Source organism: Micromys minutus, assembly GCF_963924665.1.
Source record: "Micromys minutus genome assembly, chromosome: 15".
Lineage (NCBI taxonomy): Eukaryota > Metazoa > Chordata > Mammalia > Rodentia > Muridae > Micromys > Micromys minutus.
This window is the reverse complement of record NC_137984.1, coordinates 40,714,277-40,734,683: the sequence shown is the minus strand read 5'-3', so window position 1 is coordinate 40,734,683 and position 20,407 is coordinate 40,714,277.

The following is a 20,407-nucleotide window of genomic DNA, read 5'->3' as shown; positions in this document are numbered from 1 at the left end:
AGAAGAGGTTGCTTAACTTTCTGGAACCAAGCCCTTGTCCCTCTAATTAGGCTTCAGATGAAACCCCAGTGCCTCCATTTCTTCAGTAAAACAGAAATGATGGACTTAGTCAAAATATATATTGTATAGACCTTGCCTCAAATTAGGTACTTTATAATATGTATCAACTACTTTTAGCCATTAAAAAAAGTATTGTGTTTCATGTCATTGACACCTACCACTAAATAGAGATTTCAACTGATAGAAAGTAAAAGCCACACCTGCCAAGGACCATAGGTCCTCATACCTATCCAAGACCTCATCATCTTCTCTAAGTGTTTTAAGAGGAATGCCAGTCCTAAAGTGGTGCAAAGAGCGGCACTCTAAATTGAAAGTGTTATTTTATGTGCACTCCTGACTTTCTTCTCAGCATTTTTTTTCTGATTCAGAGCCCAAAACCTGAAAAAAGCTTCAGGTTTTGTTAGTGACCACACTAGGAATTTCAAAGACAGGAAAGGGAAAGGGGGAAATTATCAACTACTGAGAAATGGTCATAGTATCAAGCTTTACACATTCAAAAGGACAGTATTGCTGCTAGTTTCATGGTTGAAGTTGGTATGATTAGCAGCTTGTACCTAAGGGCTATGGAAGGCTGGAGGAGAAGCAGACTATAATGATTCGGTAATTTCTTAATATGAGATTGGGGCAAGTACCTATTAACTTATAAGCAAGGTGGCTATTTTCAGCATGTATACTTAATCTTAATCATCAATGTTACAGAATTTAAAATCACCATGGAAACAAACATCTAAGCATGTCTGAGATGTTCTAGTTAAGGTTAATTGAGGAGGAAAGTCACACCCTAAAGTTTGGTACACCAGTTCTTGGACAAAGTTCTTGGACTGAATAAAAAGGCACTAGCAATCAATCATCTCTGTATGTCCTGATGTCAAGGGATCTGCCTGCTCCATGACTTTTCTATCACGAGTCATCTAACATGGAGTCATCTTTTCAAACTGTAAGCTGAAGTAAACTTTCCCTCCCTTAAGCCTCTTTAGTTATTAATTTAATTACAGGATTGAAATAAAATAACATAGAACATTTTGATAAGATTTTAAGTCTTTTTTTCAACAATGATTAAAAGAGAACCCTCTGGACAAGAGGCATTCATTGTTTTCCTGCTTAAGTAGTCTGCCAAACTCAGGTAATGCATGATGTTTTAAAAATTATTCTCCTCTTAAAGACCAAAGAAAGCCACAAAAGCTGAGCATATATGCTAGATGAAGGTTGAGTGAGAGGTCTATGAGTAGTTTAGATCTGAACTTGCATCTGGAAGCAATGAGCTACATTATGGTCAAGTAAGACTGCAAACTATGAGTTATGTTGATTTTTAATAGACATGTCATTTTTAACTTTTTAGTCTTTGCAGTCAGACAAACAAATTCTGTTCATCATAACATCCTCTTAACAGTACATATGCTTCATCTTAACCCGTATCCCCTGCAGGTAACTCTCTATGCCTGCTTGTTCTGGTCTGACATACCCTTCCTGTGCTGGGATTTCACCTAACCTTTTATGCTTTTATAACAGATGCCTCAGACACTGCAGACAGGAGTTTGGTTAATTGCTTCTCTGATGGAGAGAACATCTTCAGTTGCAAGGGATTTAGAAAAGATCCAGGAATTCAACAACAGGTAAATTAGGAAAAGATCTAGGCTCACCCACCTGAGGGACATCTGTAAATGTTAGAGAGCTTGATGTGAACCTCCAGCTCAGGCATATTTCTAAAATAGGATTTGTCACTGTAAATTTAAAGCAGTGCTGAGTTGATATTAGTGACTTTGTCTGTTTTATATGCAGAAACCCTGAAGCAGCCGAAGTGACTGCCAAGCACTGATGTAAGAATATTGACAAAACAGAAGGTTTCACAGTGAGGACATCCTCTCACCAGACTCCACACAGAGACTCCGTAATTACTGCTTCAGTCTGTACTTGTCAGAACTCTGGTCTGCGGGCCTGTTGAACCTTCCTTTCCTTCCACCCCCTTCAGGCAATTTAAAAAACAAGACAGAAGGAGAATGAGAGGCTAATTAGCTACTCTAGGTAGGAATAAATTACCTGAAACAAATACTGTTTGTATGATAAGGATGGAAAGAAAGAGCCATCACAAAGGAGGCACCCACGTCCTGCAGAGAGTCAAGAACAGCAAACAACCACTGTTGCACAGATTTTATTAAGTCTAACTTTGTTGTGCTTACAGCTCTTAATTCTGTTTCTTGCAAAATAACAGATTGCTAAGACACCGAGAAAAATTAAGTCTTGTCCTTTAGTAAATGGTTTGTTGTTTCAAAAGAGAAGATATGCTGATTGTCATAATAGATTTATGGATACTAAACCTAGGACTCTAAGGGTAGTCACATATATACATATATATGCATTAAAATTGTAAAAATGTGTGTACCTTTCTTTTTTTCAATTATGTTTTATCAGATATTTTATGCATTTGCATTTCAGATGCTATGCCCTTCTCTGAATCCCACCCCCTCCCCACCTCTGACTGCCTTCATGAAGGTTCTCCCTCTCCTAACCACCCTCTTCAACCTCAGCACATTGGCATTTTCCTACACTGGGAAATGAGCCTTCACTGAACCAAAAGGCCTCTTCTCCCATTGATGCCAGAGAATGCTGCCCTATGCTGCATATATGCCTGGGGCCACGGGTCTCTCCATGTGAACTCATTGGTTGGTGTTTTAGTCCCTGGGAGTTGTGGTAGGTTTGGTTAATTGATAATTTTTTTCTTCCCATGGGGTTGCAGATCCTTTCAGCTTCTTCAGTCCTTTCACTACCTCCTTCATTGGGGTCCTCAGTTCAGTCCTATGGTTAGCTGCAAGCATCCTCCTCTGTATCAGTATGGCTCTGGCAGAGCCTCTGAGGAGGCATCCATATCAAGTTTCTGCCAGTAAGCACTACTTGGAATCAGCAATAATGCTTGGGTTTAGTGTCTGCATATGGGATGGGTCCACAGGTGATGCAGATTCTGGATGATCTTTTCTCTAATTCCTGCTTTTCTATTTGTCCATTTATGTCTTCTAATAAGTGTTTTATTCACCCTTCTAAGAAGGACCGAGGCATCCACCTTCTGGCATTCCTTTCTAAGAATAAAGATATTATTTCATAAAGAACATCCCAGACTCTTACTATGTCTCAACTTACAATTAATATCTGTCAGCTATCTTGCCTCTGTCTAGTCACATCTACACATCAACTGAACAGTTTCAGAAACTGCCAAATAATCTTTTTGAAATTGTCAGTCTAATTCTTTCATCCCCCCTACTCATTTGTTTACTATGTGTCTAAATGAATGGTTCCATTAATGAGACACATATGTAACTTAGAAGCATAGATATGAGAAATTTTAAAATGAATGAATGTCAAAGCAAGGATAAGCAGAACTCACAAACACTAGAATCAGACAAAAAATAAAACTAAGGAGTCAGTGAGAAACAGAGTGGTTTATCTGCAAAGATAAAAGCAGATAAAGGAGTGTGATCCTATGTCTCCCTCTGATGAGACTTTTTATATGGTAAGATGGTTGCTTTGGGTACCTGAAGATGGTGTTGTATCATCAGGAGGAATGAGGGAAGCATATGACTATACACAGCAAAAGAATACACTTAAAGCACTGGAAATGGTTCCTAAAACACCAGGTTTTCTAGAGAAATGAAAAAGTCATTGAAAACCATTTTGTTTTGCTAACTTTAAACACAAAGCATCTTGTGAGCATCTGCCATATTGTAGGTGTCCAAAGAATATACTGAATGTCTGGATTATTGAAGCTAGAGTATGAGGTACGACTCAGCTACAGAGTGACCAGATGGATCCAATGTTCAGGGATATCTATGGTCATACACCACAGGGAGGACATCCCCTTTCACAGCTACCACCAGATTAGTACTTGGTACTCTCACCTTGCCTGAGTGTCAAGCTGATCTGCTGGACCAGTGTGCCTAGTTCCCTCCTAAGATAGCTAACCACTCATTACGTTCTGTCTCACCGCCTTTTATCCCTCAGGGAAACCTTTCCAGATGCCCGTTCAGGTTTGGAAGCCTCTTTGCTTCATACTGCTATAAATGTTATTTTTCCTTGGCTGTCTCTCTCACTAGTTGATAAGCTCTGTGATGGCAGAGACTATGCCCTATTTGATTTTTCATCCCACTGTCTGGCAAAATGTCTGGTATAAATCAGACATCAATACACATTTGATGAATAAATAATAAATGACATTTCTCCTGGGAACACGGCATGCTTGTCAGGCTGCACGGGCATCCACACTTCTCTGTATTTCTCTTTTATTTCTCATTATGCTGTCATTCATGACTAGAGATTCATATTCTCGTTTATTAGTTTCTTGTGGATTGTTAAGCATGATCCCATTTTATGTAGCTTTTTAAGGGAACACATTCTTCTCTGAGGTTACATCGGTGTAGGAGGGAGAATGCTAATCCCAGGGGCCAGACACCTAGCCAACTTCAGTACACCAAAGAAACTAATCCAAAAATTAAAGGGGCAATAATTTGAGATATCAACTCCCAAATATTGGGTTAAATTATCTCCCTATTGTCTCATGACTGACTTTAGCACTTAGAATTAAATTTTGAATTACAGTTTATCACATTTCATATTGTCCTATAATCATGCCTTCAACAATCAGAAAAACCATGTAAGAATTCAACAGATACTGTCACAATAAGAGATTTGACAATATTTCCATTTAATATCTAGATTGAATTTGTTAAAGTGAAATAGTAACAATAATAATTTAATTGTAAGTCCTAATCTGTATTTTTATTGTTATAAACATGCCCTCTAACTGAGATACTTGTCTCTGTTTCCAACATTTATTCTTTTAAAAATTGTATTAATCATTCTATTAGTTTACATCTCAAATGATATCACCTTCCTAATTACCCCTCCACAACACCCCCATCATATTTGCCCTCTCCTCCCATCCTCTATGCCTCTCTGGTACCCATTCACAAACCTATGCCTGACCCACTGTTCCCGCAACCCTCTACTCTGAGACATAAAACTTCCACAGGACCAAGGGCCTCCACTCTCACTGATGTCAGGCAAATCCATTCTCTGTTACCTATGTCTCTGGAACCATAGATCCCTCCCTGTACTTCCTTGATTGGTGCTCTAGTCCCTGAAAGTACTGGGTGGTGCACACAGCCTACAGTGTTCTACCCAATGTGGTCACAATCCCCCTCTCTTTTTCAAGTATTTCCTCCAGCTCCCCCAGGTCTCCAACCTGGGTCCTGATCTCAGTCTGATGGTTGGCTATGAGCATCCAAATATGCATGGGTCAGGTGTGAGCAGAACCTCCCAGGGAACATCCAAGACAGGTTTTTAACAGCAAGAGCTTCTTGGCAACAGTAACAGTATCTGGGTTTGGTGTCTGCAAAACGATGGATCCATAGGTGGGTAGTCATCAGATGACCCTTTTTTTGTCTCTGCTCCATTTTTGTCCCTGTTCTTCTTTGGACAGAAACTTTTCTGGGTCAAAAAAAAAAAAAAAAAAAAAATAGATGGGTGGGTCAGCCCATCCCTCAACAGGGGGTGTGCCCATGTACTTGAGGTGATCTCTACAGGCTCTATCTCCCCCTTCTCTACACATTTTGGATAAAATTTTCCCCTTTGGACTCATTGATACTCTTGCTTCTCTGGCATCTGTGGCCCTCCAGCAACTATCCCCAGTTCCTCATTCCCTTCTGACACATATTATTATTTGATTTCATGATCCCCTGTACCTCTTGCTCTAATCCCTTTCAATACCTGATAGTTTTCCCCTTTTCCTCCCTCTCCTCTCTCCCTCCCAAGTCCATCTCTCTCCACCTCCTGTGTGGTGTGAACACCTTGTTCTCTCCATGATGCAAGGATGAAGCAACCACACCATTTTCAACAAATGGTGCTGATTCAACTGGCAGTCAGTAAGTAGAAGAATGTAAATTGATCTATTCTTATCTCCTTGTACAAAGCTCAAGTTAAAGTGGATCAAGTACCTCTACCTAAAACCAGATATACTGAATCTAATAGAAGAGATAGTGGGGAACAGCATTGAACACATTGACAGAGGAGAAAATTTTATGAAGAGAACACTAATCCTCATGCTTTAAGATCAACAAACAAGAAATGGGACCTCATAAAATTGCAAAGCTTCTGTAAGGCAATGGACACTATCAATAGGACAAAACTGAAATCCACAAATTTGGAAATGATCTTAAAAAATCTTACACCTGATAGAGGGCTAATATCCAAAATATGCCTAGCACATACATACCCCCCACCCCACATACACACACACATACAACATATTCCAGTGAACCAAATAATTTTTTTTTTAAAAATTGGGTATAGAGCTAAACAAAAATTTTCAACTGAGGGATATCAAATGGCTGAGAAGCAGTTAAAGAAATGTTGAGCATTCTTAGTCACCAGGGAAATACAAGTCAAAAAGACCCTCAGATTCAACCCTACAACAATAATTATGGCTAATATCAAAAACTCAAGTGACAGCACATGCTGGGGAGGATGTGGAGAAAGAGAAATACTCCTCAATTGCTATTGGAACTGTAATCTGGTAAAACCAATTTGGAAATCAATGGGGCAGTTCTTCAGAAAATTTGATAGAGTACTACTAGAGGAACAAGCTATAGTACTTCTGGGCATATACCCAAAAGATGCTCCAACATGTGGCAAGGACACATTCTCTCCTATGTTTATAGCAGCCTTATTTAAAAGAGCCAGAAGCTGGAAAGAACCCAGATACTCCTCAACAAAAGAATAGATACAAAAAATGTGATACATTTACACAATGGAGTACTATTCAGCCATTAAAAATAATGACTTCATAAAATTTCCAGGGATATGGATGGAATGAGAGAGCCAGACAATAAAAGATGTCCACTAGCTTGCAGGTAAACACTGCTTGCACACACACACACACACACACACACACACACACACACACACACATACACACACAAACATACACATGCACATACACAAATATACATACACACTTACACAAACACACATAGACACACACAGACATACACATACACATGCAAACAATATAAATAAAAATGCAACAATAATGTAAAAGTTATTCTAGTTTTAAAGATCAAGGTTTAGAATGTACGTTCCTCTGGTCTTTTATTCTCTCTAATGCTCACCATGAAATATGCTCCTTTAAGCACCAATAACTGTCCAAAATCATTCATTGTTGATAGGTTTCCCTTTAACCATGTAATTCATAGGTACTGGTATTGCCTACTTCCTCTGGAATTGAAGTGAAATAGAGCTATGGCACCAGTGTGGGTAACTAGCTGTCAGTTTCTGCGGGAGTAAACACCAGCTGGTTACATACAGCTCATCTTAGAACCCTGTCACAGAGGAGAAGCTACTAGAGACACCCCATGGATTCAAATTCCATTTTATTTATTTTATTTACACTTCGACAATATTGAGGAGATAAAATGCTTTCAAAATACTTTGTCATTCAAAATATGGGTCTCTGCATCTTTTGGTTCCTAACCATGACCAATAGTTCCATTTTGAAAATGACTTATTAAAAATATTTATTGATGCCAGTCAATTCTTAGATCAATGATTTAGAAATGCAAGGATATTCAAAATAAACAATGTATAGTCAAGTATGTTATTTTTTCTTAAATTAATTGACAGTTATAAAACAACTATAAGAGACACATTTAAACTATAAAGTAAAGATATAAGATCTCTATAAAGACATAATTAACCTAATAATGAGTACTGCTTTGTTATCACATGTACAGAGATGCTCAGGTAATGTGTTTAGACAGGTGTTTTCAGATTATACATTATATTCATCATATATAGTATGTCAAAGAGTTGTTGAAATATTTTGTATATTATAGCAAGCTAATTGATGGGTCAGAACATTTCAGATAAAATCAAGATGAAAAAAAAAAATACTTTCTCAGTTTGACCATGTCACAAGAAACCCCATGATATGTATTCATTTAATGATATTAATAGTAGAATTAAAGGTTAGCTGGGTGGCACAGTTGAATCACGTAATCCAAATCTTGTCTATTAATCTGAATTTTCATTTTCACAAATCTTTAAAAGCTTAGTCTGTATTAGAAAATAACTATAAGGAATGGTTAGGGAAAATCAGTGTTTTCTTCCCAGGATAGAAAGAGAGAAGAAAATATAAAATATTCTTCTATGTTGGTTTTTTGAGTTACCCAAATACATATAGAGATAGGAACAAATGAAGCCAAAATATTATAATTAATATCACTCAAGGTATATATTGAACATGTATCCCCCAACTAGTGGTATTAATGTGGGAAGCTATAAACTCTGTAAGAGGTTGTGCCAAGCTACTATAAATATATCATGAAGAGCAGTCTTTGGATTATACCAAGCCTATGTCTGTTCTTTCTTTTCTCCTGATTCCTTTCTCTGTTACTGCGTCTCTGTGTCTCTGTGTCTCTGTGCCTCTCTGTCTCTCTCTGTGTTTCTGTCTCAGTCTCAGTCTCTGTCTGTCTGTCTGTCTGTCTGTCTCTCATTAGCAACCATATGGGAATTTGGAAAGTTTAAAAATGAATTCTACATACTACAGAATGGAAACAGGGAGCAGGGAGATCACAAACTTTTAAGTTAAAGTATGGACTTAGATTAAGTTTACAAATAGAAGAGTTGCAATAGAAATAAGGGGGTTTTCAGTTCAGCTCAGCAAATGTGTTCATGTATTTTCTACAAACTTCTCTGGATATGAAGCATACAATGATAGCTAATCCTGCAACTCTGTTCTCAGATCATTGCATCTGAAAACAAAATCCCATTATTGTTATTTGTAACATATAAATGGTCTTTAAGTTACATAAATATATAGAACTATATTTTATTCACACCACATTCTGACTTAGAACCCGCTCTCATTAGGATCACACTTAGTAGGCACGTCCCAAACTCACCTTGGGCTTTTGTTATTCCTTCAGGAACCCATTCTTCATTTAGATTGTGCCATCTATGAAAACAGCAATAAGGATTCACTGATAAACAGATTATAATGTAAAGAACTTCAAACTCTGTGAGCTGAGAAAACAAACAAAAACATAAGGAAGAAAAATATTAGACCCTAAACTCAACTAGTAGTTTACACTATGTGCTCTGTCCTTCCAAAAGAAATGCTCATGTGTTGTGCATAGCTTAGCAATGTTCTTGTCTTTACCTTTCTGTCACTCCTGCTATAATGCATATTAAGGTTAAATCAGATCATCAATACTGAAGTCCTTGAATGTAATTGATAGACTAACACTGAAGTAGTGCTCATCAGGTTCAGAATTTCTGGTCCAGTAGCAGACAATGAAATGATAATAAGAATGTTCCCATATCATGGGGGTGGGGGAGCCAAAATTAGGTCATTGAAAGGAAGGAGGAAAAATAAAATATGAATTTTTCACTTAGGACATGTGGCACAAGGATGAGGAAAAATTAGGCATGCTCACACATGCTCACACACACACACACACACACACACACACACACACACACACCTAATATGAAAATTATAAGACCCTATGTGTTTTCCATGTGTACAGTGCTTGCCTTTGTGCAAGGCATGTTTCCATATACATACATGCATATGAATGTCAGAATTTAACATCAGATGTCATTCTTGATACTCTTCCGTGTAAACTCAGTAAACCTGGAGTTCACCAATTCAGCCTAGCAGGCTGATGGCTGACATAGCTGATAGCGGCAGAGCCCCCAGCAAGTTCTGGGTTCAGAGACACATGAAGTCACTCATAACAGAAAGCCCTCTGTCACCTCTGTCTAGGTCCTCTGGTCACAGATAAATATTATCACACAGAACTTTTTATGTTTTTATGTTGGTGCTTAGGATTTAAACTCAGGTCCTGAGGCTTTCATGACACTTTATCCACCAAGGTACCTCCTAGCCAGAATACAGCTTTTGGAGATTTTATTTGAAAGCAGATTAATCAAAAGCCTCACAAAGTGTCATCACTGAGAAACTTCATCATGACCAAAGGGGGTCTTCAGCTTGGATGAAACAGGAGCTTTTTAGCACAGTCTAATTGCTTTCCGTCTCCTGAGAGTTTCATGATTACATGCCATTCACTTCAACTGCTAGACTACCACACTTGGATTTTAAGTCAGCTTCTCAGGGAAGTGTATGTGGAAAATAAAAGAACTGAAAGAAAGAGAGTCAGTTACATAATTCAAATGCTTAGGCACCTCATCCTCTAAGGTGCTCCCACATAATAGAAAAGTAGACAAAGCAGCTCATTAGTTAATGTTGGCTTGTTTTTTTTTCCCTTGTGTATCTAAATCTATATGTGGTTTTGCCTTTCTTTATCCAATTCACTCAAACTTCTTATCCAACATGAGAGCTCATGAATTTGCTCTCCTTTAACCTGATGTTCCTTCTTTCCAAGAATTTTGAGAAATTCTGGCAGTGTAGCTCAGTGGTCAAGACTCTTCTGCTCATGTATACAGTGGAGAAAAGTGGAAAGGTTCAGGAGTGGAGCTCACATTAAGCATCACCACCTGCACAACACTCCCTAGTTTTTACCATGCCATTCCTAACCACACTTCTGCTACATAGATGCAAATGTAAAGTTTTTCCAAAATTGACTTGGCAGCCTTTTGCAAACTTCTATGTTGCCTCTGTGAAGGCTAAAGATGCTCTGAGAATATCTTTATGTGTGACATTGATCTGATTATTCTTCTATTTTGAAAATGTATTAAACTCACAAGAAGAAAAATAAATATTGAAATAAACTTACAGATGTTAGTAGCCTTCCCATCACTAATCCTTTAGATAAAGATCATGAATAAAATCACTAATGATGTCTTCTACCTACAAAATTGTACTTTGTATAATAATCTGGATAAAGCAGGATTTGAGTTTTTTTTTTTTCCCACAAAATTCAATTTTGTGATCTCTCAACTGTTGAAATAAATCAGCATGATGTTAACTTATCCCTCTCATGATATCAACAGTGGAATTTTTTTTTTTTTTTTCAGATCTGGAGAAATTACACACCACACCGGCTTTTCATAGGCTTGCTGCTGAGAAGAAGCAGAAAACAACATTTTACAATAAAAGTCCTATCTTAGTTCCTTTTTCTGTTGCTCTAATAAAATACCCTCCCAACTGCAGCTGAAGGGAGAAAGAGTTGATGCTGGCTCACAAGACAAGGCAGCAAAGTGGACCAGGCAGGAGACTGAGGCGCCTAGCCACTTGGTGCAACAGTCAGGAAACAAAGAGAAGGATGCTTCCTAACACTCAGCTTGTTTTCCTCCTGTTGTCCAGACCAGGATTCCTTGCCCACACAATTGTCCTAACCAGTTTCATGCTTCCTTCAGCATCAGTTAACATAATCAGGATAACCCCTCTGGTGTGCACACAGGCTCTTCTCCCAGCTGATTCTGGGTTCTGTCAAGTTAGCTATACTGGCCATTGCAAGGTCTGAGTTTACACATTCATTTATAACTCCAGCGCTGTTTTGTTCTTACTATGTTGTAGAACCAATATTCTTTATTTTTACCATTTACTTTAGAATTTTGTGTTTCATGAGATCTTTACTAGAAAGATAGTATAGTACCCTGGTTTATAGAGGTAAACATGTAGTCATAGAGTTTAAGGAATGTATGCCATTTTTCAGAAATAGGTAGCAGATCCAAACTCACTGAAACTGTAACCCAGGTAAATAGAGCAGAAATAGAGAACAATATTCAGTAACAGAGTGTCATTTGCTTTCCTTTGTCATCAGGAAATTTGTAAAAGCAAACCTTACCAACTCATCCCCCCCCCTCTCTTCCACTCTCCGTCTCACTCTCTTCCTCCCTCCCTCCCTCTCTCCTTCCCTCCCTCCCAATCTATCCATCCTTCTATCTATCCATCCATTTATCTTTTTCTCATGCACATGTGCATGCACACACACACACACACACACACACACACACACACACACACACAAATCCACAATGTTGGTTTAATATTTTTCTATGTAAGTCTGCTACAAATAAACATTGTCTAAAATAAATAATGCTATCCTTTCCCAATCATCCAACAGCCAGAAACAACCTTCCTCTAGAACAGGGTTAAAGAGAGATAACATCTAGGCATCACAACCATTTTAGGGAATGTTAAAAGACAGCTTTTCAAAAATGGTGAAAAACAGAAACAATGTCCACAACACAATCATTGTGCTTGGCTAAGTTCTGTAGTTTTCAGAAAGGCTAAGTTCACAATGAAGCATACACTTCAGCAAAAGGATTATCCATCCCTTCAGGACCAGCATCAAAAGTAAATATTGGCCTTGCCTTCTTCAGAAAACTTCTGCAACTCTTGCACGAAGTTCTGGTAGTGACTGCTTGTCAGAAAGAATAGAGGACATGTTTCTTTAGTAGCTCTGCATTGATTTCCACAATGGAGTCACACACCTGGCCAACTTGGCCAATGCACAAGAGGAGCTCTCCAGCTTGCAAATCAGCATCTAAGTGATAGGAACATCCAGCAGTCTTCTTCCTTCAGATTCTTTTAAGATCAAAACAGCAGGAACATAACTGATTTTGTTGTCATAGATTTGATGTGTTATATTCAAATTGTACAGAAAAATAGTTTCACATATTCTAGCAACGTGATGCCTGGTAGTGTGTGTGTCTTTACAGTCTAAGAATTCAGAGTTCCTGTTGTCCATTTGTTTCTTTGACTATAGTCATTCTGTATAGAATACATTTATACCATGCAAGATGCCAGATAAAATCAATTCTATTTTCTGCACTTTCCATTTAATTGGATAAAAATAGATTTTTGCAAGCCTGAAGTTAGATTCTGGCTACTCTACATTTTGTGTGCATGTGTGTTTGCCCTGTGAGTTGAAGAATGTTATTTCCAGTCTTTTAAACCAAACAACCTCATCTGCAAACTGGAAATAATCATATCAATTCCCTAGGTTAATGAAGGGACATACACTATATAAATCTCCATATAGTAAGATATACTGTATCTGTGCCCATTAAATAGCAAAAGATGACCTTTTTCATTAATAAATACTTCATGCATATTTTAGTAGTTGTGATTTGTCAAGAATTTTACCTACCTTGAACCAATTTTATTTTTTTGTTTGAGTTTTGTCAATTTTTTCTGGTTTTCTACCATGCAATTTTGGATAGATCTTTTCCACTTATAGTGTTTATTCATTTATTAGTTCTTATTTTCTGGGTGTTATTGATTTCTCAGAAGGAGTCCTGTTTAAGAATCTCAGACTGATCTCAGCTACATAATCCTCTGCTTCTGCCTCTGCTTCCTGAATGTAGCAATGAAAACATCACCTCATTTGGCTTAACAGGTTTTGAAAGAAAAGGAAAGCCTATTGAAATAATTAGCAAATTTACATTATAGTATAGACTTACCCTTTATTATTGAAATGAATCTAGGAAGCTCAAGGCTGTTACTGTATTTATAATAGTCTAAATAATTCATAATGATAGTGTACAAACAAGCCTTAAATATCACCAAGAGACACTGAAACAGGAGCATTGCACCTCCTACCTTTAAACATATTTTCTCATATGAAGCACTTGGTTTGCATGAAAGTAATGATCACTGCTCATTTTAATAGCTAAAACATGCTCTTCACATAGGTTCGCATCACTTCTGGGGGAGACTTTCGAGTGACTTCTGGTTCGCTGGAGTCTTCCCAAATGTCTTAGCACCCATTGTGGTGAAACTGACAATGGAGTGTGGACCTCCATCTCTGACAACCTTGCTGACTTCAGTAACAAGTAATAAATTATCTCTAAGACCAGCTTCATGTTGCTGTTTTGCATCTTAGACCTCCAGTTTCACATCCAATCAGCTAGCCATGAGCATTATGTCTGTATGAGTACCCATGTATAATAGTAACTAAACTTAAAAAGAAATCAGCATTTCTCATGCAATCAATGAATTATATAAACTCAATAACTACTGGTAAATATTGGAGCCCATTGAGTTCTGAACAGTATAGACAGTTTCCTTTTCTTGGCATAGTCTTATGAATTGGCACTGGTCTTATCCTTGATACACGAATGTAAAGAAAACCTTAAGACAAGCTTTACATGACACAGGGGGATAGCATGAATGATAGCCAACAGAGATTTGAATGTTCCACTGTAGAAGGATAAAAAGTTTTTCACATATGAATTTTGAGGGACTCAGAGAAAGTTGTGGTATTATATTTGTGTTTTATAACATGTAGGTGATGAAAATACTTCATACGATATATATATATATATACATACATATGTATTATGTAAAACATGGCTCAAAACTTTTCTCACTGAATTTTATTTTTTTAAGTGGTATCATTAAATTAAACAGTCAATTTAAAATTACAGAGTATTTCACTGAAATGAGCATATTACAGGTTCATAAGATTTTAGACACAATGCTTAATATTAATAGCCTGTCCTTTCATGTCCTCCCTTATTACCGTTATTAGAGAATAAGCCCCTAGAGAAAAGTACAGTACAAACATGCCAACCAACTGTCCTTCACTGAATTTGGATGATAAAAGGCATTCTAGAGGAAAGTCTGTATTAAATGTTCACATGATGGTCTGCTTGCCAAAGAGAGCCAGCTGTTTATACTTGGTGACATACTGCAACAGAATTATCTCATTTGCAAATCTTGGGATGTGGAGATGCAGATAAATGTTAGCACTATAAACCAGGAAATGTGAAATGAGTCACAGTCTTAGTATTTGGAGGAAGATTTTGTATTTCATGTTTGTGCATATGGAGCTTTAAAAACATATTCATAAACATGTCATCTGAGCAATATGGCACATAAGACATTTTTAATATAGCCAGAACAGTATTAAGATATTTCCTTGCATAATATTATACAAACAAACTATTTTAACATTCCACTTGCATAAAATGTAAATGAGAAAAATACTTAGCAGCAAAAACAAAGGAATGTCTCATTATTTCGACAAAAAATGCACAATTTCCACCAAACACATGTCATCTGTAAAGATGATATTATACTCAGAGGAGAGAAGACTCCAAGCCATAGAGGAAGACACATTATGCAGGCTGGTAAATGTGCCCAGACAACTTTTGCACACTTTATCCCCCAAGAATTCCAGCACACAGTAGGTAAACCTATTCATAGGTTTTGGTCATGAATCTAGATGCACATCAGTCAAGTACTCAAAATAATTTGTTGATAATAAATTTCAAATATATAACATTTTTTTTAGCCCAAGCAACTGCTAAAATTGGAGAAGAAAGAAAGGCCTCTCAGAACATGCATACTTCTCTCTCTCTCTCTCTCTTTCTCTCTCTCTCTCTCTCTCTCTCTCTCTCTCTCTCTCTCTCTCTCTCTGTGTGTGTGTGTGTGTGTATGTGTAGAAATTTGTGTATGTATTCATATATTTCATATTTTATATGAACATTCATAAAATATTTAACTGAATGGGAAGAAATTTATCCATAATACTAATGAGTAAGCAAGGAAAATCTATTCCTTTTTTTCGTGTACAGAGAATTTCGTGTAGTCATGCTAATCAATTTATTCTCTTCACCACAGGCACAATGGTTTTTAAAGGTTCTAAAAGTTAAATATGATCACATGGAATTTTTAATTAAAACAATGATTTTTTATTGTTCTCGCCAAGGATTTCACCTCCTTAGCCATTAACATGACTGACATCATGCTCCTCGGTTGATCTTGCCTCCCTCTGTACTTGCCCAAATACAACCGTAAGTTCTGAGAGTCCCTAACACACAAAGGTATTAACTAAATGTTGAATAGCTTAATATATAAACATTACAACATTTTTCATATACAATAACCAACCAGTGGAAAGAAATACATACATACATGCATATATATGTATATATTTGTATATATATGAATAGATGTACATATTCATTTGTAATTATGAACTCAATAATGTTAGATATGTCTTTGTGTGTGTGTATTTTTTATTTGATATTCTCTGTATTTGCATTTAAGATGTGATCCCCTTTCCTCTTACTCCAATCCCACATCCCCCTCCACCTGTTTCCATGAAGGTGTTCCCTCTGCCAACCACCCTTTTCACCACAATGCCTTGGCATTACCCAACATTGGGGAAACATACCTTCACTGGACTGAAGGCCTCTCCTCCAATTGATGCCAGACAATGCTATCCTCTGCTACATATGCACGGGGAGCCATGGGTCTCTCTATGTATGCTCACTGGTTGGTGTTTTAGTCCCTGAGAGCTCTGGAGGGATTGATTGGTTAATAATGTTATTTTTCCCATAGGCTACAGACCCTTTCAGCTCCTTCAGTCCTTTCTCATGCTCTTTCAGTGGGTAGCCCACGTTCAGTCTGATAGCTAGCTGCAAGCATCCTGAACTTTATCTCTAAGACTCTGGGAGAGCTTCTGATGAGGCATTCATATTTGGTTCCTGCCAGTAAGCACTTCTTATCATCAGCAAGAGTGCTTTGTTTTGGTGGCTGCATATGGAATGGATCCCCAGGTAAGGCAGTCTCTGAATGATCATTTCTTCAAACCTGCTTCTCTATTTGTCCCTGTATTTCCTCCCTTGAGTGCTTTATTCTATCTTCTAAGAAGTACTGAAGTATCCACATTCTGACCTTCCTTCTTTTTGAGCTTCATAAAATCTATAAATTGTTTCTTTGATTATTCAAAGGTTTTGAGGCTAATATCTGCTTATCAGTGAGTGTATACCATGTGTGTTCTTTTGTGACTGTGTTACTTCACTCATGATGATTGCTTCTAGTTAAATTTATTTGCCTAGTTATTTCATAAAGTTGTTGTTTCTAATAGCTGAGTAGTACTCCCTTGTGTAAATGTACTACAATTTTTGTGTTCATTCCTATATTGAAGACATCTGGGTTCTTTCCAGGTTCTGGCTATGATAAATAAGGCTGTTATGATCATGGTGAAGCATGTGTCCTTGTTATATGTTGGAGTGTCTTTTGAGTATATATCCAGGAGTGGTATACCTGGGTCCTCAGGTAGTACCAAGTTCAATTTCTGAAGAACCACCAGACTGATTTTCAGAGTGGTTGTACTAGTTTACAATTCCATCAACAGTGGAGAAGTGTTCTGCTTTCCCCACATCTTTGCCAGTATCTGCTTTCACCTGAGTCTTTGATTTTAGCCATTCTGATTGGTGTGAAGTGGAATATCAGGGTTGTTTTAATTTGTATTTCTCTGATGACTAGGAATACTTAACTTTTCTTACTAGTCCTAATGTTATGATTAGGTGCATTATCTATTTTCACTTGATTAATATACAAAATCTTTCAAAGGAATGACTGCTCTTTAACCTCTCAAATGGCCACTCAGCTAAATTGCAAAGAAATAATCTGTGATGATTTTTTTTCCATGACTGCATTGTTTCTCATGTTGCATTAAAATTTCCTGGTCCCAGGTGTCACTCAAATAATTCGATGATTTATGCATTGCCATGTTTCTCTCTGTTTTTTTTTTTCCTCTTCTCTCACAGGGGAATAAAATGCTTATTAGAATCTCCTGATTTCAGGGTAATGTTCATGTTTTTGACATCGGTTCATGATTGAATTTTATTAAAGTCTTCAACACTAACTAAATGATTCATGCATACTCCCTGGTACAAACAGGCTAACCATTTCTCAGTTGGGGAGTGCTATATATTGTCTTTTCCTTTCTCCACTGTGTGTCTCTGTATAAATTGGTTTCTCTAAGACACTCTTTCTTTCTTTTTTTGTTTTCCATTAGAAAAGCCTTTGTTTGCTTGAGTTTTATATTTTTTAAACAAAGCTTTATGGAGCTTGTCCAGCCTCAAACTAATTAAAGAAATAGCCAACACTAGCTAGATCTCCTGGACCTCCTGCCTTTATCTCCAGTGTACTAGAGTTTAGGTTTCTACAGCATAGCTCTTATCAAGATCAGTCAACTAAAGTTTACTTAACAAGATCAAATTTTATCATCCATAAATCACACTCAATTTTCTATGACAAATTTTACCTAAGTTCTATATGAATATTCCTTAACCTGAAAAAAAGCAATTAAAAACCAAAAAAAAAAAAAAAACTAACTAACAAATTCTACTATTACAAGTGAGAAAAACAGAGAAATACAGAAAAGTACTGCTCAAAGTTGTGTACTAATGTACTGATAACTTCAGTTTTCTAGATACTATCACCATTAAGATAAACACCTAGATTTCATCAAAAATTCTATTACATTAACATATAAAAATGTTCCCTATGACTGTAGCATAGAATTTACAGTGAGTCATGTGGACAGTTTGACATAATAGAATCAAGAAACACAAGACAAGGATCAATTATCTCTCTCTATTCTTAAGATTTATTTCAACAATATGAGACCAGTGTTGGGAATAGCAACACACACATTTGTGCCATGGTCCCAATGGGAAGGCATGGCTCCTCTTACTTGGAAAGCATTTTGTAATTTCTGCTCCAGGTGGAGGTATAAGCTGACAACACGGAGTCTTAAAAAACAACAACAACAACAACAAAGCTTCCAGTTACTCTAAGGAAGACATATGACCTTGAGTAATATGGGCATGAAATGGCCTACCCAACGCTTGCTAACACAAGCTTGAAGTTAGATCATAGACGACAGACAAGGGGGGAGATAGATTATGGTTGGGAAAGTCTGTGGATACTTACTGTTGGGAAAGCTTTTCCCCATAGCAACTTGGACCCAATGTGAAGAGATACATTAAAGACATTACTCTGGGCTTATTTTAATATACAAAGAAGTTGAGAAGAGAATCTTACAAACAGGCATCAAGCAAGTACATGTTTAAAACAAACCAGTGCTTGTACAAGTATGTAGGAACTGGTAAGAAATACCCGTTAACTAGTATCATTAAGAATCAAGACTTGATTTTTTGTTTGGAGCCAAACTGAACCAAGACTGACCTGATAGAAGGTAAAAGGCATTTCTTCTGTGTCCTGGTCAAGAAACAGGTTTGGAAAGGCCAGTCTGAAGCTGGGGTCAGTGTCTCATAGGCATCAAGGTTACAGTTTTTAGATACCACACACTTTACCCTGGGTTATCAACCCTATGTTTCCCTATTCTAAGGTACCTGCATCTGTGGTATCTCTGTGCCAACACTGTCTGGTTTAACACTGCTGACCTTGATCATTTCTTCCCTTACCTGATAATCGTACATAGAATGTTGTATTTGTTAATAAACTTGTTTGGAATAAGTCATCTAGTTTTTGTTTCTCCAGTACTAGCTGTTTAGGACAGAAAAGAAGATTATATATATATAATATATAATATATATATATATATATATATATATATAAAGAGTACAGAATGACTCTTGCCATCAAGATATTTCCTCGACAAAATGGCCTGAAAAGAAAATCTCTCTGTAAACAAGCATTATGGTAGATAAAGATGTCTTTTAGGCACCAAATTTATCAATGATGCAACTAATAAACAAATGCATTTGTAGGTAGGCAGTAGATAATGTTGTTGTGGTAGCTAGTTTTAAAATGGTTTTTCAATGATTTATGCTTTCTGGTCGCCTCCCCACCACCCCCCATTTTTTTTCTTGCCCCCTCTTCTTTACTGTGAGTTGACCATGATGCTCTTTTGACCACAGAGTGTGCTAGAGATGTCACTGCTTAGAAGAGACTATGCAGCTTCAAGCTGAGCCTCTTAGAATATGGTAATTAAAACCTGGTCTGTTATGGAAGGCCAAGCCACTCAGAAAGTCCAAGGCAGGTACCAATGTGGAAAAGCAGAGATGAGTTTTAAGCTAATAGACAACCTCAATGCCAACTTATGAATAAACAATCTTGGAAATTCAGCTCAATCTATCCTTAATTTGACTGTAGCTTCAGCCAACATTTGACTGAAACCATAGAACAGGTCCCAAGCTTAAATGAGATTTGCACAGCTAGACCCAATCAATACACAGAACAAAGTAAAATAATAAATTATTTTTTTAAAGTCCTTAATTTCGAGGTGGAGTTTTTATTTTTAATTCGGCTAAAGCAGATGCCTATTAAAATTCTTGGCCTCAAGTATTGGATATAAATATAATGAGATTAGTAACGTGAATCATTTAATAGATTTAATTTTTAATCTGCTATCCAGATGATGTCAAAACTTGGCAGTGATGCATGATAAAATATTTCAGTATTCCTACAAATGAACAGTTTTAACTTCCTAAATTTACCATTCATCTTATAATCAATACATGAATGTAAGTCTGGCATGATTTTCTTTCTTAAGAGTATTAGGAAACCTGTCTCAAATTTGATGACATATTAGCCTTTGAAATAAATTATGTTAATTGGAAAAATGGT